This window comes from Panthera tigris, chromosome C1 (assembly GCF_018350195.1).
Source record: "Panthera tigris isolate Pti1 chromosome C1, P.tigris_Pti1_mat1.1, whole genome shotgun sequence".
Taxonomy (NCBI): Eukaryota; Metazoa; Chordata; class Mammalia; order Carnivora; family Felidae; genus Panthera; species Panthera tigris.
Window position 1 is genome coordinate 83,088,312 of NC_056667.1, and position 24,415 is coordinate 83,112,726.

The following is a 24,415-nucleotide window of genomic DNA, read 5'->3' on the forward strand; positions in this document are numbered from 1 at the left end:
CTGTAGTCTTTTAAATATATCAAAAGACACTAGTCTGTAAGAAAGACTAACTACCGAAAATTGCTGCCTGAATTTCTTAAATTTAAAGCTGGGGTATTGCATTATGATTTCTCTTTGCAGCCAGCAGTAGAAAAAATATGTAGAATCACAAATAAATAAAATAATAAGTAGGTTATTTTGTGGCTAAGGTTGTAAAATGACTTACTGTTTTGAATTTTTAGAATTCAAATGGCTGGTGCACATAACAGGGAAAATTCTTATTTATAAGTGGAAATAATGAAGAGAACTTCAGCTGTAGACAATGCTATGTTGAAAATATATTATGAAATACACAAAAAAGTAGGAAGGTCACTGGAAGCAATTACCTTACCTAAAATTATGCCCATCAAAATCAGCAATGTCCCTGTTGTGGTATTGAACTGTTCATGTAGTGATTTCCTAGGCAGAGAGTAATCACGGCATATCACTAATCTTAGGTAAATAACACTTAGGTCCTTGTGTAATAAAATAAGTATGGATTGCTTTGTACTTTCACACCATTTATGTTTCTTTCCCATATGTATCGTGTTGTTTAGCAAGGCTCACTCACTTTTTAAATGACTCTTGAAGCATAAATTTTGCCGCACTTTGCTTTGGCAGATGTTGAGTACTTCTAAAAGTACTTGAATGGGTACTTTTGCCATACAAAATGCACATGCACATGCACACAAATAGTGGCATCATTTGCTTTAGGTTCTAATCATTGGAGATGATAGGATTTGGGAACTTATAAAATATTAGGAATTTGTTTAATTATTTTTAGCAGTTTGCCTATTAGATCTTTGGCATATAAAATTCTTAGAATGAGAATAAATTTATAAAATTTTAGGAATATGTATTGTGTATATATACCCTGTCCTTCAAAAACCTGACATTGTGAAGGGGGACAGAAATTAAGTATATAGGTTGATTACAATTCCAAGAGGTACTTTTTTTTTTTCTAGGTTTTTCATCCTGAAGTCTTGGAGACTTTGCAAAAGATAGCTATGTTAGTCGAGCTGTCTTAATGTAAGTGTAGGGTTTTCTAGGTAAAGAGTGTATGGAATGACATTATTAGAAGACGAAGTGAACTGATACATAACAAAAATTCTATCAAAATAGGTGTATAGGGGCGCCTGGGTGGCTCAGTCCATTAAGCATCCAGCTTTGCCTCAGGTCATGATCTCATGGTTCATGGGTTCGAGCCCTGTGTTGGGCTCTGTGCTGATACCTCAGAGCTTGGATCCTGCTTCACATTCTGTGTCTCACTCTCTCTTGGCCTCCCCCTCCCCTGGTCATGCTCTGTCTCTATCTCTCAAAAATAAATTAAAAAAAAAAAAAGTTAAAAAAAAAAGGTGTTAGTGTAAATGATGTGTGTTTGTGTATGTATATATATAATCATATAGCCATGTTATAAGTTGATTCATAGCCATAAAAATATATTTTTAATTTAACTTTTGGAAATTTTATACCTTTATTTGATAATCAGCTGTTAGTTCTCATCTACATTAACTGTAGATTTTTGAAAATGGTGACAGGTACATAGGTAACCAATGTATAGAGCTTCATCCTTGTTAGGTTTTCTGGACCACCACACATGGGTACGGTGTGGAACATCCCTTATTCCTCTGGCCCAGGCAGCTTTGTTGCGCTTGGTGTCAATGCACATTTGGAGTTCCCATCTCCTTCATGGCAAATTTCCTCTGAGTGCCCATGGGGCATGCTTCTTGAAACCCACTCTGTGGATGCGATTGTGAATGTTGATGGTATTTTCTCTGGTCAGTACCTCATGGTTGGCAGAACAGCCCTTCTTCTCACTACCCTTCCTTGAAGAAGCCATTCTGCCAGGCCCTGATTGGAAAAGCACATCTCATTTTTAATTTGGGGTCAAAATCTGTTGTCTTTATTATCTGGGTCTAAATTTAGCATCCCCCCTGCAAATCTTTACTGATTATTTGGGGGGGGGGGCATTTCAGAATTTGTAAAAAGGACAGAAAATAATCAAAGCTTTTAGATTTCAAATGAATTAATTTGCTATTTGTGAGCAACTTGATGAAAATTTGAGAGGAAAATTAAAGTGATTGAATTAGATAAGACTTTTAAAGATTATCTATGGATTTCAATGAATGTGTTGAAATATATAATGTGTATATTCCATGATTTCCCATTTGCAGAATAATCAGGAGTTGGCTACATCTTAAAGCAGGTGTGTGTGTGTGTGTGTGTGTGTGTGTGTGTGTGTGTGTGTGTGTTGCAGACTATGGAAACTTTTCTGAAAATGCCATTTTCTATCTTATGGCATGTACCAAAAGAAGATACCATTAAAAAGGAAACCATCAAGCTTAATAGTGTCTTTCAAAGATGAAAGCCCTGTAGATTAATTCTGGTGGATATATAATGTACTTCTTTATCTTCACCCATATACAGGATTGGGGTTGAGAGTGAGAGTGAGAGAAAGAGAGAGGATGAGAATGTGTGTGTATCATCTATCTATCTATCTATCTATCTATCTATCTATCTATAATCATCTATCATCTATCTAAAGACGAAGGAAGCAATAAAAAAACAATTAATGGAAAAGAGAACAAGAAACTGTTGCTACCTGGAAGAAATAATAAATATTAGGCTGAAAAGCTCTGCTCTCAACCATGGGATTTGGCATCTCTCCAACTGGAGAAGACCCTTTTAGAAAACATATTCTCCTCATCACGGTGCTCTGTTTTCCCATTTGTGAGAGTGAAAGAGAAGGCATCATTAAGAAATATGTTCTCCAAACTTTTTAAAAACAATTTTCCAATTCTGAATCAGATACATCCTTACACAGCTTGAATCACATGCCAGCAGCATAGTTCATATCCCAAATCTAAGACATTGTAGGAAATTCAAACTGAATTTTCATTCTAAAGACAATAGTGACACTGAAAAGAAACCAGAGCTGCTTACCTCAAAATGTGAATCAAACTGTGCAAGTGGGTGGTGGTTAAAAATATTCGCTAAGCCTGACTTGATTTTCTTTAGGATGGGTGATTGTAATTCTTCCCTAGCATGAACACTTTAAGTAAATTTGGGCACCTTTGTTTGCATTAACTCATTGTATGCTTTCCTGAACTTTCTGTTTTATTGTTGTCAAAAGGCAAAGATGCTGAAAGACAACACACTCCAAACTAAAAGTTGGCTTCCTCAGCTAGGGCAAGTGTTATCCCTGAGGTCAAGGACTGTCTGAATCAATAACACACCATTCTATATAGTTGAATTTAAATGGTGAGTCAGTTCACATAATCTAAAATCTTGTCAGCTGCAGAAGAACTCTTTAAAAATACCTTGCTGTCATCTATTTCTTAAAACTGATTAGCAGCAAATTACTAGAGACCATTCTATCAATGCATCAATATATCTTGATGCACTAGCGATTTGGGCAAGGTGGTGTTTTTCTTCATATTTAGCTGCTTATCAAGTACTTTTTGATACATACATATTTATTTTCAAGCACCATTTAGAAAATATTAACTAGAGTTGCTGCATCCACAGAAATTTTAAGCCACTTATTTTGTTTCCAATTAACAAATGTATTTCAAAGGCGGTGAAAGCTGATTAAAAAACCTGCCACACATCCACTTTATAATACAAAATAATTTATCTCAAATGAAATTCAAAATTTAAAAATAGACTCCCTTTGCCAAGCATATAACAGTTAATAATGCCTTGATTTTTCTTTTTTTTTTAAAAGCATTTGCTTAAACTTTGACATATTTAGCACACTAAATTCCAACTTAAAAATAATTTTGTATAATAGTAAGTAATTCCATTGAGCTGAGTATATCTGGTCATTATTTCCCACCATTTATGAAGAACTTATAGTATCTCAGGGACTATTTTGTGTTATTTTATTCAGTTATTGTTTTATTTTTATTCACAAAAATCCTGTGAAGTGGGTATTATCTCCACTCTGTGGATGAGGAGACTGTTGTGAGGTTGAATAACTTGTCTTAAAATCTGCCTGGCTATTAAACTTTTAATTGGAATTCACACCCAGTTCTGTATAATTACACAGCCAGTGTATGTTTAACCATGCCATTCTTTCTTAGAAAAATTATAGAATCAAATACTTCTTGCGGTATTTTATAAGTGTGATTCATCCCATGTCAAATTATGTTTTTTTAAATTTTTAATGTAAACAGAGTAGTAAAAATGTGGAAATCTAGGAGAAGTGGGAAAGAGAATTAGAGAAGCAGGTCAGTTGATGGTGTAAGTAGGGTTGTATAGATGGTATTCCTGGTCCTTCTTTCTCAAATTATGGTCTAGGACTTCTAGTTAGAAATGCAGAATCCCATCACTCTGTCAGGCCCACCCAATGAGAATGTGTGCTTTAAACAGATCACCAGGTGATTCATCACATTACATTTTCAGCAGCACTGGTCTGGGTCACTGATTTGACAGAGTAGAAACTGAGTTGGTATTTTCACTCACTTTGGAGAGCTTGAGTTGACCTGCAGTACTGTCTGTAAACCTGGGTTCAGTACTCTAATGAAGAGGGAGAATGCTCAGGAGGGTTTACCATGGGATTTAGATTGGCTAAGCCACCAGCAGTCTTTCTAGCCAGGCTCAGGGGAAATCATATCAAAATAGTAGAGACTTGGCAAGCTGCCAGCCTTATCACACTAGCTTCTTTTTCTTTTTTTCTGTCCAGACCCATGTCTTATGTCCATATATGTTTTCACTTCAGCTCCTGTCTGAGCATGAAGAGAACACAGTTGGATGATGTCAGAAGAGTAAATGTGAAAAGATAAATAACTGGTGAGGGAAATTTGCCCCCCTTGGTGAAGCAGTGAACAAGTGTTTCAGAGGAAGAAAGGGAATGAAAGTGCATGGGTGGGGACCCCTGGAAGGCTCAGTCAGTTAAGCGTCCGATTTAAGCTCAGGTCCTGATCTCATGGCTCGTGGGTTTGAGCCCCATGTCAGGCTCTGTGCTGATACCTCAGAGCCTGGATCCTGCTCAGGACTCTGGGTCTCCCTCTCTCTCTGCCCCTTCCCTGCTCACACTCTCTGTGTCTGTCTCTCTCTCAAAAATAAATAAACATTAAAAAATTAAAAAAAAAAAAAGAAAATGCATAGGTGAAAATGTAAAGGATTTACTCAAGACCTCTCAGAATTAATATCTGTTTGGAATCTAAATTTAATACCTAGTTTGTCACTCAAGCCATGGGGTTATTTTTTATCTGAGCATATAATTTTCATATCATCAAGAGAAAGGGAATCTTGGCTAGATGTAAACCTTTACTAGAAAAAGATTTTTAAAGTATTAATAACTTTTATTGAATTAAAAGGGTGTAACATTAAATTATAACCTTAACTGTCATAATAATATGGCATAATAGCATAATTATGATTAAATTATTATCACTATTACATCTGTCACAGATGAATCTCCTAGATAGATGAAAAAAATCTCACTTGTTCATTATTTTATCTTCCCAGCAAGTGTCCTACTGTCATGTCACAAATTCACATAATGTCCTTGAGAGCTGGATTTTCTGTTAGAAATTCAGAGTTAACACTGAAGTATGTGAAAATCACAGATGGCAGAGTGAAATTCCTACTGAATATACATTTGATGAGATTATGTGTCTCATTTATTCCAGCCACAAAAGAAATATTTTGTCCTTATGAACTGTGCTGCAGTTAAACTTGTTTTGGTGATAGTATGTGAATAAGGATGAACTGGGTTGAAAACTTTAAAGCTTAGGGAAGTCTTGTCTTTTTTACTCTGGAAACATAGATATTCTACTGCCCCTTGAAGCACACTGCTCTTGATGAGGTGCTGTCTCATTTCCTTTTTACTTTTAAGTTTAGAGAATACATGTTGTGATCAAATATATACCACGGTTATCATTAATGATTTAAAGAAACAAAAAAAAAAAAAAAGAAAGCTTACCTTTATATAGCATATACACAGAAAAACTTACTTCTATGTGTATTACTCTCTTTATAATCTTTATAGTAGATTTTTGAACTGTGTATTATTATGATTTGCAAATGAGGAAGTCAGAGTGGTTAAATGATTTGCTCAAGGTCACATAGCTAGTAAGTGGCAGACCTATGTAAGACTTACCTAGATGTTGGATGTTTAGACTATTTTTAATTTGTTCATTCATTCATAAAATATTTATGGAACACCTATTATATTCTAAGTATTGTACTGCATACTGGTGTACAATAACAAGGAAAGAGAAAACCTGTCATTTCTTGAAGTTTGCAGTCTAATGGCAGAGGAGAAAGGCATGTAGGGACAGACAATTAAGTATGGAAAACTGAGTAAGTTCTCTAAAGGAGAGATTAGGCAGAGGATCTCAATGTACTGAGAGTCATCAATATCTATCCCCAAACCAAGTCCTTGAGCTGGGGATTGAAAGAAGAAAAAGGAGATACTTTCATGAAGCAGAAGGTGTGTGTGTAAAAGGGATGTGGTAACTGGGATAGGGTAATATTTTGAAACAACAGGAGCAGCATATATTCAAAGCCCCAGTGTAGCTGGGAGTTTGGTATTTTCCAATTACTACATGGTCAGTGTGGCTGAAGTGTAGATGGCAAGGGAAAGAGTGGAGTGGTAAGTGATGAGAGGGAAGAACTTGACTATGCATGACCTTCCAACACCCTGTGAAAGATTTGAGTCTAAGGCAATGGGAACCCCCTGGAGAACTCTGTATGTTTTAGGAGTTGGGTAAAAATGGCAAGGTGTACATTTTGAAAACTCACAAGAGCTGACATGAGTGGATTAAAAGGGAAATAAGCAGTGGTGAAAATCAAGAAGAGTGAAATTTGAGGCAGCTGGATTATGACTACTAGATACCCCAACTCTTTTTTTTTTATTTTTTAATTTATTGCTATATTTATAAATAATATACATATCTCATTATTTCCTGATTTATCAATTTCAGGCATTGACTTCCTGCTAAGATTGGTGAGCCTTTTATACTTCCCATTTTATTTCCCAGTATTTGCACATTTATATTTTTACTTATTATTGTTACTATTATTTTAGTTTTGAATATAGTTGACACACAGTGTTATATTATTTTCAGGTGTACAGCATAGTGATTTGATAAGTTAATACATTGTGATATAGTCACCACAAGTGTAGCTACCATCTGTTACCATATAACATTATTATAGTATAATCGACTCTATTCGTTATGCTGTGCCTTTTATTCCCATGGTGTATTCCTTCCATAACTGGAAGCCTGAATCTCTCACTCTTCTTAACCCATTTTTCCCATTCTTCCACTCCCCTCCCTTCAGACAGCCATCAGTTTGTTCTGTATATTTATAGGTCTGATTTTGTTTTGTCTGTTTATTCATTTGGGTTTTTTTGTTTTTGTTTTTGATTAAATTCCACTTATGAATGAAATCATATGGTACTGTCTCAATCTGACTTATTTCACTTAGCACAATACCCTCTGGGTTCATCCATGTTGTCTGAAATGTCATGATATCATCTTTTTATGGCTATATATACATATATATACATATATATGAATTATTGCATCATATAGTATTTCTATTTTAAATTTTTTGAGGAGTCTGCGTATTGTTTTTCATGGTGGTTGTACCAGTTTACATTCCCAACAACAGTGTATGAGGGTTCCTTTTTCTCCACATCCTTACCAACACTTGTTATTTCTTGTGTTTTTGATTTTAGCCATTCTGACAGGTATAAGGTGCTATTTCATTGGGGTTTTCATTTACATGTCCCTGATGATTAGCGATGCTGAGCAACTTTTCACATGTCTGTTAGCCATCTTTATGTCTTTTTTGGGAAGATGTCTATTTAAGTCCTCTGCCCATTTATTAACCAGATTGGTGTGTGTGTGTGTGTGTGTGTGTGCGTGTGTGTGTGTGTGTGTGTTGATTATGTACATTCTTTATATGTTTTGGACTTAACCTCTTATTAGATACATCATTTGAAAATATTTTCTTTCATTTAGTAGATTTCCTTTTTGTTTGTTTAATGGTTTCCATCGTGGTATGAAAACTTTTTATTTGATGTAGTCCCAATAGTTTATTTTTGCTTTTGTTTCCCTGACTATAGGAGATTTATCTAGGAAAATGTTGCTATGGCTGATATCAGGGAAATTACTGTGCTCTCTCCTAGGATTTTTATGGTTTCAAGTGTCACATTTAGGTCTTTAGTGCATTTTGAATTTATTTTGTGTACAGCATTAGAAAGTGGCCCGGTTTTATTCCTTTGCATGAAGCTGTCCAGTTTTCCCAACACCATTTATTAAAGAGAATGTATTTTCCTCATTGTGTATTCTTGCCTCCCCTTTGTCAGAGATTAATTGACCATATACTTGTGGGGTTTTTCTTTGGGTTCTCTATTGTGTTCCACTGATCTATGTGGCTGTTTTGTGCCAGTACCATACTGTTTTGATTACCTCAGCTTTGCAATATATCTTGAAATCTGGAATTGTGATACCTCAACTTTTGTTTTTTTGTTTTTCCTTCAATATTCCTTTGTTTCTTTGGGGTCTTTTGTGGTCCCATACAAATTTTAGTATTATCTGTTCTAGTTTTATGAAAAAATACTGTTGATATTTTGGTAGGGATTACACTGAATCTGTAGACTGCTTTGGGTAATAGGGATATTTTAACAATATTAATTCTTTCAGCTCATGAGCATGAAATTTCATTGTTTGTATCATCTTCAATACTTTCATCAACATTTTAAAGTTTTCACCTCTTTGGTTAAGTTTATTTCTAGGCATTTTATTCTTTTTAGTGCAATTATTTTCTGAATTTCTTTCTGTTACTTCATTATTAGTGTGTAGAAACACTACTAATTTCTGGGTAGTAATTTTGTGTCATACAACTTTACTGAATTTATTACTTCCAGTAGTTTCTTGGTGGAGTCTAGGATTTTCTATGTTTTCTATGTATAGTATCATGCCATCTGCAAATACTGATAGTTTAAATTCTACTTTACCAGTATGGGTGCCTCTTCCTTTTCTTGTGTGATTGCTGTGGTTAGGATTTCCATTAATATGCTGAGTAAAGTGATGAGAGTGGACATCATTGTCTTGTTCCTGATCATAGGGGAAAGCTCTCAGTTTTTGCACCAATGAGTATGATCTTAGTTGTCGATTTTTCATATATGGACTTTATTATGTTGAGGTATGTTCCCTCTAAACATACTTTTTTGAGTTTCATCATGAATAGATGTTGACTTTTGTCAAATGCTTTTTCTGCATCTACTGAGATGATTTTATGATTTTTATCCTTTTTGTTAATGTGGTGTATCATGTTGATTGATTTGTGAATTGGACTATCCTTGCATCCCTGGAATAATTCTCACTTGATCATTGTAAATGACATTTTAATGTATGGTTGTATGCAGTTTGGTGACATTTTGTTGAAGATTTTTGCATCTATGTTCTTCAGGGACATTGGCTTGTAGTTTTTTCTTTTTTGTGGTGTGTTTGGTTTTGGTATGAGGATAATGCTGGCCTGGTAGAAAATGTTTGGAAGCTTTTCTTCCTTTTCTATTTTTTGGAGTAGTTTGAGAAGGATAGGTACTAACTCTTCTTTAAATGTTCAGTAAAATTCACTTGTAAATACATCAGATCTTAGACTTTTATTTTTTGGTAGTTTTCTGATTACTGATTCATTGTTGTTACCAGTAATTGGTCTGTTCAGATTTTTTATTTATTTTTGCTGATTCAGTTTTGGAAGATTGTATGTTTCTAGAAATTTATCCATTTTTTTTAGGTTGTCTGATTTGTTGGCATATAATGTTCTGTCATATTCTCTTATAATCCTTTGTATTTCTGTGGTGTCACTTGTTACTTCTCTCTCATTTCTGATTTCATTACTTGGGTCCTTTCTCTATTTTTCTTGATGAGTCTGGCTGAGGGTTTATCAATTCTGTTTATCTTTTCAAAGAACCAGCTCTTGGTTTCATTGAGTTTTTTCTGTTGCCTTTTTTTATTCTCCATGTCATTTATTTCTGTTCTTTAAAAAAAAAAAACTTTTTTAAGTTTATCTATTTTTGACAGAGACAGAGTGCAAGCATGAGCTGGGGAGGAGCAGAGAGAGAGGGAGACACAGAATCCGAAGCAGGCTCCAGGCTCCAAGCTGTCAGCACAGAGCCTGATGTGGGGCTTGAACTCGAACTGTGAGATCATGACCTGGGCCATAGTCAGAGGCTCAACTGACTGAGCCACCCAGGCGCCCCCATTTATTTCTGTTCTAATCTTTGTTATTACCTTCCTTATACTCACTTTGGGCTGTGTTCTTTTTTCCTTTAAGTATTGAATTTTATTTTTATTTGAGCTTTTTCTTATTTCTTGAGATAGGCCTATAACACTGTATATTTCCCTGTTTTGCTTTATTGACCTATTCGTTGTTTAGTATTATATTGTTTAGCCTCCATCTGTTTGTGTTTTTTCCAGTTTTTTCCTGTGATTTATTTCTAGTTTTATACTATTGTGATCAGAAAAGATGCATGGTATGATTTTCAGTATTATTAAATTTATTGAGGTATGTTTTGTGGCCTGACATGTGATCTATCCCAGAGAATGTTCCCTGTGCACTTGAAAAGAATGTGTATTCAGTTGTTTGTGGATGGATCTTAAGTCCATCTGATCTAGTGTGTCATTCACAGATACTGTTTCCTTGTTGATTTTGTGCCTGGATTATCTATCCATTCATGAAAGTGGAGTGTTAAGGTCTTGTACTATTATTATATTACCATCAATTTCTCATTTTATGTCCTTAATATTTGCTTTATATATTTATGTGCTCCAGTGTTGGGTGCATAGATATTTATATACCTTTGTGGGATTAATCCCATTATCTTTATGTGATGCCCATCTTTGTGTCTTGTTACACTGTTTGTTTTAAAGTCTATTTTGTCTTATATAAATAGTGCTATGCCTGCTATTTTTCCCTTCCATCTATATAGTAAATGCTTTTTTTTTATCCCTTCACTTTCAGTTGGTATGTGTCTTTTCATTTTTATTAAGTAATCTCTGTGCCAACGTGGAGCTTGAACTCATGACCCCAAGATCAAGACATGCATGTTCCAGAGACTGAGCCAGCCAGTCACCTCATCAATTTGTATGTGTCTTTAGGTCTGAGGTGAGTCTCTTGTAGGCAGCATATAAATGGGCTTTGTTTGTTTCTATCCATTCCACCACCCTAGGTGTATTGATTGGAGCATTTAGGCCATTTACATTTAAAGTAATTATTGATAGGTATGTGCTTATTGCCATTTTGTTATTTGCTTGCTGGGTGTTTTTTTAGTTCTTGTGTACTAACTTTTTTTTTTTCCCCTTGCCGTCTTTTGTGTGTGTGTGTGTGTGTGTGTGTGTGTGTGTGTGACTGATGAGTTTTAGTGTTATGTTTGACTTTTTTACTCTTTATTTTTTTGTGTGTATCTAGTATAGATTTTTGGTTTGTACTTACTATGAGGTTTATATAAAATGTCCTAAATAAATAGCAGTTTATATTAATCTGATGCTCATTTAAGTTCAAACACATTCCCAAAAAAAAGAAGACGGGAAAAGAAAAGAAAAAAACACTTTGCTTTTCTTTTTCATTTTTTTACTTTTTATTCCCTCTTCCACATCTTATATGTATGCTGACATATTTGACATCTTTTTATTCATAATTTTCTTACATTAAATGTGCCCATTTCTTTTCCACTTAAAGAAGTCCCTGCAACATTTCTTGTAAGGCTGGTCTATTGGTGATATTGGTCATCTTTTGTTTGAGAAACTCTTTATCTCTCCTTCAAGTCTGAATAATAATATTGCCAGGTACTCTTGCTTATAGTTTTTCTTTTTTTTTTCTTTCAGCACTTTGAATATATCATACCACTCCCTTCTGGCCTTCAAAGTTTCTGCTGAACAATCAGCTGATAGTCTTATAGGTTTTTCCTTGTAGGTAACTTCTTGCTTTTCTGTTGCTGCATTTACAATTCTTTATCTTTAACATTTGACATTTTTTAATGTTTATTTATTTATTTTGAGAGAGAGAGGATTAGCAGGAGAGGGGAAGAGAGAGAGGGAGAGAAAGAATCCCAAGAAGGCTCTGTACTGTCAGCACAGAGCCAACGCAGGGTCTGTCTCATGAACCCATGAGATCATGACCTGAGCCGAAATCAAGAGTTGACCACTTACTGACTGATCCACTCAGGCGCCCCAGTATTTGATATTTTAATTATTATGTGTCATGATATGGACTTCCTTGGGTTCATCTTGTTTGGAACTCTTTCTTCGACTTGGATTGGATGTCTGTTTCCTTCGCTGTGTCACAGAAGTTTGAACTACTGTTTCTTTAAATATGTTGTCTATGACTTCTCTCTTCTTCTGGGAACCCTATAATGTAAATGTTTGTTAACTGAATGTTATTCTAGAGATCCCTTAACCTGTCCTCATTTTATTTTTTTTCATTCTTTTCTCATTTTGTTGTTGAGCTTGGGTGCTTCCCAGTTTCCTGTCATCCAGATCACTGATATGTTCTTCTGCATCTGCTAGTCAACTGTTGATTCTCTTTAGTGTGTTTTTTATTTAAATTATTGTATTCTTCAACTCTGATAGATTCTTTTTAATATTTTCTATCTCTTTAGTGAAGGTCTTACTGAGTTCTTCATTCTTGTCTCCAGCCTGATGTATCTTTACAGATCATTGCTTTAAAATCTTTATGAGGCATATTATTTATCTCCGTTTTATTTAGTTCTTTTCTGAGGTTTTTTGCTTGTGCTTTCTTTTGGACCACATTCCTCTGTCTCCCCATTTTACTTGACTTTCTGTGTTTATTTCTATGGATTAAGTGGAACAGGTACTTCTCCTAAGCTTGAAGGAATGGTCTTGTATATCATCTTCCTGTATGAAGACTGTGTGTGCTTAGTGACTTTTGCTGACTGGTTGGAGCTGTGCCTGGCATGGGCTTTTGGTCGTGGTGATTTCCACATGGTGGGTGTCCTGTTAGGACAGCTAAAGCTCAATTAGATGCAGGCCAGGTGTCCTGAGATTCTATGCACTGAGGCCACCCTGGAAAGACATGTGAAGCTGATATGGGAGCAAGCTGGAGCACTCTGTGCAGGGAGTGCCTTGGCAAGGTGGCTGGAGAAGATATGGCATGCAACCCTGGAGGTTCCTGAGCTCTCTGCACAGAGGGTGCCCTGGAAGTATAGCTGGAACTAAAGTGGGTACAAGCCAGGGGGACATTGGCTCTACACACAGAGGGCATTTTGGCAGGATAGCTGAAGTTGAAGTGTATGTAAATGCAGATGTTCCAGGACTCTCTGTACAGAAAGTGCTCTAAAGGAGCAGCTGTTGCTGAGGCAGGATACAAGCTGGGGGGATCGTATGGTACTCTGTACAGAGGATGCCCTGGCAGCACAGCTAATGCTGAAACGGGCATGGGTCAGTATGGTCCCTGGGCTTTCTGCAAAAAATGTGCCCTGACAAGATAGCTAAAGCTGAAGTGGTTGCATGCCATGTTGTTTTGGGGCTCTGTACACTGAGGGTGACCTGGCAAGACAGCTGATGCTGAATAAGGTACAGGTTGGGGTGTTTCATGGTGTTCAGCACAGAGGGTACTCTGGCTGGAGGATTGGAGCTGAGGCTGATTCTGGCAGGAATGTTCTTGGGTGCCCCTCACAGGGGGCACTCTGGCTGGGTGGCTGGATCTGAAGCAGATGTCAGCTGAGAAGTTCTGGAGCTCTGCACTAACAAGCCGTCTGAAGCCAAAATGGTGTAGGCTTGAAGTGTTCTGGAATGTTTTGTGTCTGTATCACCTTGGTGCAAAGGCTAGAACTATAGTTAGCGCTAACCAGGGGTGTGCTGGTGTATACCACCCTGTAGCCACCTTAGTGGGATGGCTGGGGCTGATTTGGGGTAGGGGCCAGGGCTCACTGAGGTGGCAAGCTGGTTAGCACTTGCAGACTGTGCATGTGTCTATGCTTTCAAGGTGGAGGGGGAGTGTAGACCATGTGTGTTACCCCTTCCTACTGAGAGAGCTTTCCAGCAGCTACCCCCACTGCTTGGTAGAGGTCTAGGGCTGGCTTTTTTATGTGCTAGTTGCTGTTTTAAACTGCGGCTTTTTTTTTTTTTTAAATATATGAAATTTACTGTCAAATTGGTTTCCATACAACACCCAGTGCTCATCCCAAAAGGTGCCCTCCTCAATACCCATCACCCACCCTGCCCTCCCTCCCACCCCCCGTCAACCCTCAGTTTGTTCTCAGTTTTTAACCAAAGCATAAGAGACTGTTAAAAACTGCGGCTTTTTAAAGAAGAATTTAAAAAAGAAAGCAAAAGAAATGGAGGGGCACCTGGGTGGTTCAGTTGGTTAAGTGTCTGATTTGGGCTCAGGTCATGATCTCACGGTTCATGGGTTCAGGCCCTGCATCCGGCTTTATGCTGATGGCTCGGAGCCTGGAGCCTGCTTTGGATTCTGTGTCTCTCTCTGTCCCTCCTCTGTTCATGTTCTCTGTCTCTCTCTCAAGATAGATAAATAAAAACATTAAAGTTTAAAAAAAAAAAAGAAAGAAAGAAATGGAAAAAAGAAAGTAAAAGAAAAGGGAAAAGGAAGGAAGAAAAAAAGAAAAAAAAAAGGGAAGGGAAAAGAAAAAGGGAAATGGGTTAGGAAAGGAAAAGAAAGAAAAACCTGGGCCTTATTTTCTGTGCCCCAGAATGACCAGGGCTGGTATCAGCTTCAGGACCTGGGACTCGTTATAGGGACCAAATCTTGCTCCCATCTGTACTTTTAAGGAAGAGGGTGTGCATAAGCAGTGTCATTCTCCGGTCCCTCTGACCTGGAAAGCATTGCTGCGGCTTCCCTGCTGTTTGGCATAATTCTAGTGCTGTCAGTTTTATGTTAGTTGCTCTTTTAAACTGTAGTTTTGTTGTTGTTGTTGTTTGTTTGTTTTTTGTTTTTTGTTTTTTTCCCTGTGCCCACTGACAGAGGAATCCATTACAGTACCTCAGTACTGTCCCTTTCCACTGAAGTTCACAGGGTCAGGGGTGAAGTTTCCCATTGTTACCATGTCTCCATCTCTCTTGCTGTTGTCTTTTGCTCTTCTGTCTTTTATTGTGCCCTCAGTTCAGTCAGCCCTTAGTTCTTGAGGAGGGGTTGTTCTATATTTAGGTATGGTTTAGTCTGTTCCATGGGGGTGAGTTCAGAGTCTCCAACATTGCCATCTTAGACCAGAATCCACGATTTACCCATTTTACTAATAATACAATGTTAGTTAAGTCAGTGTTTGCATTATTACATTATGATGACAATGTAAACATTATTGGCTGATCATGTAAATTAATTATGATTATAATTTTTGTTTCATACAACTTTTTGTTTTCCTGAGATCAGTAATTGTCTTCACTTTTCACTTGCTTAGATTTCTGTAGATCTCCTTAGGTAGTTTGCCAAATGTTTAAATGCATATCTTTATGTTTTTCCAAATTCACAAATGTATCAAGTGGATTCATTAGTTTCATTTTTCTCCCACACACCTTCCTTTGATGTACCGCCGTCTCTTCTTCCCACCTGTATTGGTTGTTCTCTGTGCCAGCTGCTTAACTACACCTGCAGTCTCCCTTTACTCTTGTCATAGATTTACTTTCTTTACTCTCCTCTGGGAAATTCCATGCCACTCTGACTTCACCAGATCATTTGTACTAATTTTTTTCCTTCTCTTTGGAATTCAATTCATCTGATTTTTGGTAATTCAAAACTCTGTGGGGCTAGGTATATTAAAAGTATTACTATATATTGTTTTGAATAAACTGTGGATACTTTGAATGTGCAGATTCAGTTTTCTATAGTATTTTTCTAATGTTATTTTTTAAGAACTTATCCCTCTGCACCCTCTGACCTCTACTTTTAGACTTTATTAGTTGGGCATTGGTCTTTGTGGCCTCTACACTAAGCCTCCATTTTTGTTATATTAGTCTCTTGTTTTCATATCATTTCTATTTTCTATAATTGTTATTTTTCATTGAGGTAAAATTGGTATATAACATTGATATATAACATTATCTTAGCTTCATATATACAACATAATAATTAGATTTTTCTATACACTAAAGTGATCACCACAATGTCTAGTTACAATCTAGCACTATACAACTAACCAACGCCCTGTACCCATTTTGTCCATTCTTCCCTTCTGATAACCACCAGCTTGTTCTTCATATATGAGATTGGTTTTGTTTGTTTTGTTTTCTCATTTCTTTTGTTTTTTGAATTCCATATATAAGAGAGATCATATGTTATTTGTCTTTTTCTGTCTGACTTATTTCATGCAGCATAATACCCTTAAGTTCCATCCATGTTGTCTCAAGTGGAAAGATTTCAGTCTCTTTTTATAGCTTTTTATTCCATTGTATTTCTATACTTCATCTTCTTTATCCATTCATCCATTGATGGACACTTAGGTTGTTTCTGAATCTTGGCTATTTTATTTGAGAGAGAGAGAGAGAGAGAGAGAGCGAGTGAGCAGGGGAACGGAGCAGAAGAGGAGAGAATCTTACGTAGGCTCCAAACTCAGTGCAGAGCCAGATGTGAGGCTGGATTCTACAACCCTGGAATCATGACCTGAGTGAAAATCAGAGTCAGATGCTGAACTGACTGAGCCACCCTCCATATCTTGGCTATTTTAAATAATGCTGCAGTGAACATTGGACTGCATATATCTTTTTAAATTAGAGTTCTTCTTTTTTTTTTCCCTTGGATGCACAATAGTGGAATTGCTAGATCATTTTGGTAGTTCTACTTTTGATATTTTGAGGAAATCCTACTGTTTGCCAGAGTGGCTGCACCAATGTACATTGCTACCAACAGTGCACAAGGGTTCTCTTTTCTCTACATCTTTGTCAACACTTGTTACTTTTGGATAATAGGCATTCTGACAAGTGTGAGGTGATATCTCTTTGTGGTTTTGATTTACATTTCCCTGATGTTTAGTGATGTTGAACATCTTTTCATGTGCCTATTGGCCATCTGTATGTCTTCCTTGAAAAATATTTATTTAGCTCCTCAGCTTATTTTTTAACTGGATTTCTTGTTTTTCTTTTTTTTTTCTTTCTTTCTTTCTTTTCTTTCTTTCTTTTTTTTTTTTTTTTTGCTATTGAATTGTTTGAGTTCTTTCTATATTTTGGATGTTAGCCCCTTGTTGTATACATGATTGGCAGATATTTTCTCCCATTGGTAAGTTGCCTTTTCATTTTGTTGATGGTTTCCTTTGCTGTGCAGAAGCTTTTTTGAGTTTGATGTAGTACCACTTTTTTATGTTTGCTTTTGTTGCCTTTTTTTTTTTTTTTTTGGTCAGATCCAAAAATTTGATGCTAAGACTGATGTCAGGGTGCTTACAGCCCATGTTTTCTTCTTGGAGTTTTATGGTTTCAGGTCTTACATTCAAATCGTTAATCCATTTTGAGTTCATCTTTGCATATAGTGTAAATAAGTGGTCAAGTTTCATTGTTTTGCATGTAGCTGTCCAGTTTTCCCAACACCATTCATTGAAGAGACTGTCCTCTCTCCATTGTATATTCTTGGCTCTTTTGTTAATTGACTATTATGTGTGTATTTATTTCTGGGCTCACTATTCTGTTTCATTGATCTGGGTATCTGTTTTATTTCAATACCAGGCTGTTTTTATTACCATATGTTTTTATTTTAGTATAGTTTCGAATCAGGAAGTGTTATAGTTCCAAATTTGTTTTTTGTTCTCAAGATATCTTTGGCTATTTGGGGTCTTTTGTGGATTCATACAAATTTTAGAATTATTTGTTCTCATTCTATGAAAAATGCCATTGGAATTTTAATAGGGATTACATTGAATCTATAGATTGTTTTAGGTATTATAGATACTTAATGATACTAATTCTTACATTCCATGGGCATGGAATATGTTCCCATTTTATTTGTATCTTCTTCAGTTTCTTTCATCAGTCTTATACTTTTTTGTGTACAGGTCTTTTACCTTCTTGGTTAAATTTATTCCTAGGTATTTTTTTTCATTTTGATGAAATTGTAAATAGGACTGTTTTTTAAATTTTTCCTTCTGATAGTTATCAGTATATAGAAACACAGCAGATTTTGTATCCTATTTTAATTGGATTTATTTATTAGTTCTAATAGTTTTTTGGTAGATGTTAGGGTTTTCTATATATAGTATCATGTCATCTGCAAATAATGAGTTTTACGTCTTCTTTTTCAATTTGGATGGCTTTCATTTCTTTTTCTTCCCTAATTGTTGTGGCTAGGACTCCTAATACTATGTTGAATACAAGTAGCCAGAGTGGACATCATTTTCTTGTTCCTGATCTTACAAGGGAAAAGCTTTCAGCCTTTCACCATTGAGTATAATGTTAGTTCTTGGTTTGTCATATATGGCTTTTATTATGTTAAGATCTTTTCTTCTATACCCACTTTGTTGAGATTTTTTGAATCATAAATAGACTGAATTTTGTCAGATACTTTTTCTGCATCTATTGAGATGACTGTATGATTTTCATTCCTCATTTTGTAAATGTGGTGTGTGACATTGATTTGCAAATGTTGAACCATCCTTGTGTGTGTGGACTAAATCCCTCTTGATCATATGTATGATCATATGTATAATCTTTTAAATGTATTTTTAAATTCAGTTTGCTAGTATTTTGTATAAAAATTTTGCACCAGTGTTCACCAGGGTATTGGCCTATGATGATTTTTTTTTTTTTAGTGTTTCTGTCTGGTTTTCATATGAATGTAATACTGTCTGTGTCAAATGAGTTTGGATGTGTTCCATTAATATTTTGGGAGAGTTTGAGAAGGAGAGATATTAAATCCTTGAATGTTTGGTAGAATTTACTCATGATCCCATTTGACTTGTTTCTTGTGAAGTTTTTGATTGCCAACTCAATCTCCTTACTGGCAGTTGGTCTATTCAGATTCTCTTTTTCTTGTTGATTGTCTTAGAAGATTGTTTCTAGGATTTTATCCATTTCTTTTAGGTTGTCCAATTCATTGGTGTATATTTGTTCATAGTAGTCTCATGATCCTTTGTATTTCTGTGGTATCATTTATAGCATCTGTTTTCTCTCAAATTTTATTTATTTGAACTCTGTTACTTGCTCTCTGTCTCTGTCTCTTTGTTTAATTTGGAAGTCTGTCTAGAAGTTTGCCAATTTTATTTATCTTTTTAAAGGATCAGCTCGTAGTTTCATTGATCTTGTTATTTATTTATTTTTTTATTTTTTTGTCTTTATTTATGCTCTGATCTATATTATTTTCTGCCTTCTACTGACTTTAGACTTCATTTGTTCTTTTTCTAGCTTCTTAGATTTAAAGTTCATTTGAGATTTTTCTTGTTTCTTGTGGTAAGAATATCTTTATGAACTCCACTCTTAGAACTGCTTTTGATGCCTCCTATCACTATTATAGTATTGTATTTACATTTCATTTGTCTTAAAGTATTTTTTGATTTCCTCTTTGATTTTTCAGTTGAGCCATTTTTTTTAGTAGCATGTTGTTTAATCTCCACATTTTTTGGGGAATTTTTCCAGGTTTTTTTCTTATAATTGTTTTATACGTTCACACCATTATGGTTAGACTATATCCTTGGTATAATTTGAGTCTGCTTAAATTTATTGAGACTGTTATGTGGCCTAACATGTGATCTATCTTGGGGAATATTCTATGTGTAATCAAGAAGAATGTGTATTCTGTTGTATTTGAATCTGGTGTTCTGTACCTATGTATTATGTTCATCTGGTCTAAGGTGTCATTTAAAGCCCATGTTCCTTATCAGCTTCTGCCTGGATGATCTGTCCATTGGTGTAAGTGTGGTATTTAGATCTCTATTATTATTGCATTGATGTTGATTTCTCTCTTTAAATCTGTGCGTGTTTGCTTTATACATTTAGATACTCTATGTTAGGTGCATAAATATTTGCAAGTGTTATATTCTCTTTTTGCATTGACCTCTTTATCATTATGTGCCCTTCTTTCTCTTTTATTAGAGTCTTTGTCTTAAATTGTGTTTTGTCTAAGTATAGCTATATCAGCCTTCTTTTCATTTCCATTTGTATGGAGTATGTTTTTTTCCCATCTCTTCACTTTCAACTTGTGTTTGTTCTCAGATCTGAAGTGAGCCTTTTTTAATCCATATACAGATGGGTCTTTTTTTTTTTTACCCCATTGAGCCATTCTGTGTCTTTTGATTGAAGAATTTAGTCCATTTGCATTTAGAGTAACTATTGATAGGCATGTACTTACTGTCATTTTCTTAATTGTTTTCTGGATGTTTTTGTAGTTCTTCTCTGTTCCTTTCTTCTTTCCTTGCTCTCTCCTGTTGTGGTTTGTTGACTTTCTTTAATGTTATGTTTGGATTCTTTTCTCATTATCTTTTGTGTATTTTCTATAAGGTTTTGCTTTGTGCTACGAGGCTCACATATAATACCCTCTATATATAATAGTCTACTTTAAGTTAATAGTAATTTAAGTTTGAACACATTCTAAAAACTATGTGTTCATTCTTCCCCTATGTTTTATGTTTTTAATGAGTTTTTAATATTTTTTACATTAAAATTTTTTTTAACATTTATTCATTTTTGAAAGGCAGAGAGAGACAGAGCATGAATGGGGGAGGGGCAGAGAGAGACTGAGACACAGAAACAGAAGCAGGCTCCAGACTCTGAGCTATCAGCACAGAGCCCAACATGGAGCTGGAACTCACGGACCATGAGATCATGACCTGAGCCAAAGTCGGCCACTTAACCGACTGAGCCACCCAGGCACCCCTGCATTTTTAAATTTTGTGTAATTATCCTTTAACTAATTATTGTAGTTATAGTTAATTTTACTACTTTTGTCTTTTAACCTTCATACTACCTTTATAAGTGGCTACCTTTATTATATATTTATACTTTCCAATGATATATTTTTAATTTCGTATGTTTCTTTGTTACCAACTAGTATCTTTTATTTTCAGCTTGAAATCCCTTTAACATTTCTTGTAAGACTGGTTTAATGGTGATGAACTCCTTTAGCTTTTGCTTGTCAGGAGAATTCTTTATCTCTCCTTCAATTCTGAATGATAGTGATTCAGGTAGAGTATTCTTGGTTGGATATTTTTTTTCCCTTTTAGCACATTGAGTATGTTGTGCCACTCCCTTCTGGTCTTCATAGTTTCTGTTGAAAAATCAGCTTGTAGTGTTATGGGGATTCCTTTGTATGTGACAAGTTGTTTTTTTTTTTTTTTTTTTCTCTTGCTGCTTTTAAGATTCTTTAACTTTTGACATTTTAATTATGATGTTTTTTGGTATGGTTCTTTTTGGGTTCAATTTATTTAGAATTCTCTGGGCTTCCTGGCCCTGGATGTCTGTTTTTGTCCACAAAGTAGAGAGGTTTTCAGCTGTTAGTTCTCATACACAGTTTTTGTCCCTGTCTTTCTTTTCCTATCTGGGACCTCTATAATGTAAATGTTATTCTACTTCATTTTGTATAATAGGTCTCTTAAGCTTTCTCCCCACTTTTTAAAATTCTGTTTTTCCCTGGTCTGTTTGAGTTCTACTGCTCTTTCTTCTCAATTGCTTATTTTTTCTTTCTTTCTTTCTTTCTTTCTTTCTTTCTTTCTTTCTTTCTTTCTTCTTCTTTTTCTTCTTCTTCTTCTTCTTCTTCTTCTTCTTCTTCTTCTTCTTCTTCTTTCTTGCTTCATTTAGTGTGCTGTTGAACTGCTCTAGTTATTTTTCATTTCAGTTATGGTATGCTTCATTTCTGTGACTTTTGTTTGGTACTCTTACATTTTCTTTTTGTTGAAATCATTACTTGTTCATCTATTCTTCTCCTGAGTTCGGTGAGCATCCTTATGACTATTACTTTGAACTCTCTATCAGGTCAATTACCTAACTCTATTTCATTAAGATGTCCCCACCCCCCGGTTTTCTTTTTCTCTTTTTTTCATCTGAAACCTATTCCTCTGTTTCCTAACTTTGTTTTCTCTCTGTTTATTTCTAAGTATTAGGTGTACCAGTCACCTGTTCCAGTCTTGAAGGAGTGCCCTTGTGTAGGCAATGAACCTTATTATTCAACATTGCCCTAGTTTTTGGTCCCTTGAACTGTTGTGATTGTCTAGGCAGTCTGATTTATTCTTGATAGTTTCCAGTTGTTTAGTTTGTGCCAAGCTCTGTCAGTGTTTGCAAAGGAGGATCTTAGCTCAGAGTTTAAGGCTGACTTGAAGCCAGACCATCAGGCAACAGCTTCCAAAATATACAAATATATAAAATCCTGTGGGACTCTAGTACTGACCCCTGCTGGGCTCCAGACCTGGTGATTTGAAGATGTCCCCTTGAAACATTTGCAAGACATTTGCAAAAATTGGGACTCCAGATGAGTGTATAAGCTTCTTTCAGCAAAGGAACAGGCAATGTGTATCGATGCCAAGGGAGAACACAAAGCTGGTGTTTTCTGGTCTACATTCTCTGAGTGCTCTCCCATAGTCTCTAGTAATCCTGAAGTGTGCCTCTCAGGCTAAAGCTCTAGTTTGAGTAAATAGACTGTTTTCACAGGATGACTGGGAGTTTGTTTTGTCTGCTGTCTGTGCTGTGCCATGGGGTTGGTAGCCTGCCAATGCTAGCAAACTAGAAGGAATGCAAAATGGTGCCTGCTGTCACCTCCTTCCCTAGAGAAAGTCCTAATAGACACCTGCATCTCTGGCAGATGATCCTAGCCAGATCTGTGTAATGAATCTCTTAAACATGGTGAAGGTGGTTTTCAAATTACTTCTTTTGTACTGTGTCCTGGTGTGAGTGAGATTGTATGTGAGACTTTTAAGAGCAAACTTTCCATTCCCTACAGTCTTTTGGGTCTCCTGGATATAATCTTTGTTGGTTATCAGAGCCAGACATTTTGGAGGCTTGTCTCTTCAAGGTCCCAAGGGTTGGGGTGTTGATGTGAAGTATGAACCCTTCACTCCTCAGTGAACTACTCTGTATTTGTGAGATCCCTCTCAATTGTGGGACACCATGTGTGTCACACACCATGGGAGTGTTTTTTTGTTTTTTTTTTTTTTTTTTGGCAAGACCATTTTCAGCCTCTCCTACCTATCTGGATGCGGTCTTTTTATCCTTGTTGTGGAGGAGCTTTTCATCTAGTTTTCAGGTCTTTTTCAGGGAGAACTGATTCATATGTAGGTATAGATTTGGTGTGTCCATGAGAGGAGGTGAGCTCAGGAATATTTCTATGCTGCTATCTTGAACCACTTGTATATGTTTTCTTTTTTGTCCTCTTTGTAAGAGTTCCTGATTTTTTTACCAGTCCCATTCTTTGTATTAATTTGATTGCCATGTTCCTGATTTTAGAGATCAAAGATCATTTTCTTTTTCTTCTATTTTCTTTGATTTATGTTTTCTTCTGTTTTATTTGAGCACAATATCTCCTTATCTCTGTCACAGAGAAAATAGATTATAGAGATTTAATAAAAGAATTTTCCATTTTCTTGTGTCCCCTTCCCCACTTTTGATTATTTTTACCTCTAAATCTCAATCGAGAAGCTTTACTTAAGTGTCTTGATCTGGGCACCTGGGTGGCTCAGTTGGTTTAGCATCCAACTTCAGCTCAGGTCATGATCTCACAGTTTGTGGGTTTGAGCCCTGTGTCCAGCTCTGTGCTGACAACTCAGAGCCTGGAGCCTGCTTTGGATTCTGTGTCTCCCTCTGTCTGTGCACCTCCCCCACTCACACTTCGTCTCTCTCTCAAAAATAAGTAAACATTTAAAAAATCTTTTAAAAAAAGTATCTTTTGCTCTGTGGACACCCATTAACATTTCAGTGGTTCTATACATGTAATGGCAGCATATGTGATTTGAGTCAACCTTCATATTGAGAACAGCTATAAGGAGGGATATTTCAAAGTAATAAAAATTTCAACTGCACATAATTAGAGTAACTTTGAACTTATATCACATAATTATATTGCCTCAAAATAATTCAAGGAAAATTAAAATAAAATAATTATAATTAGTCCATACAGTGAAAAAAATTCACACCTTTTTCAGTAATTAACAGGAAAAGTAGATAAAAAAATTAAATGTTGATTATAGAATATTTTTAGTGGTATGTAGAATATGATTTCACTAATATGATTAAAAAATGGACACTGTATATATCATCAATAAAGTGACATAAGTAAATTTTATGTATGTTTAAATTTTATATAAACTATATATATATGTATATAATTGTACTCAAGGGCTGAAAAATATATTATTTAGAAATACACATAGAATATTTACAGAAACTAACAACATACTGAGACATAATTATAGTTTCAAAATTGAAGCAGAGTGTATAATGTTAGTATAATGAAATTATGGTAGAAATAAGTAGGAGGAAATTATTAGAAAACTCCC

The 24,415-nt window shown here is 35.6% G+C and overlaps 1 pseudogene; it reads left to right on the forward strand.

The window, feature by feature from the left end:
• Nucleotides 1-1,615: 1,615 nt before the first annotated feature.
• Nucleotides 1,616-24,415, forward strand: part of LOC102968026 — a 42,037-nt pseudogene continuing 19,237 nt past the window's right edge.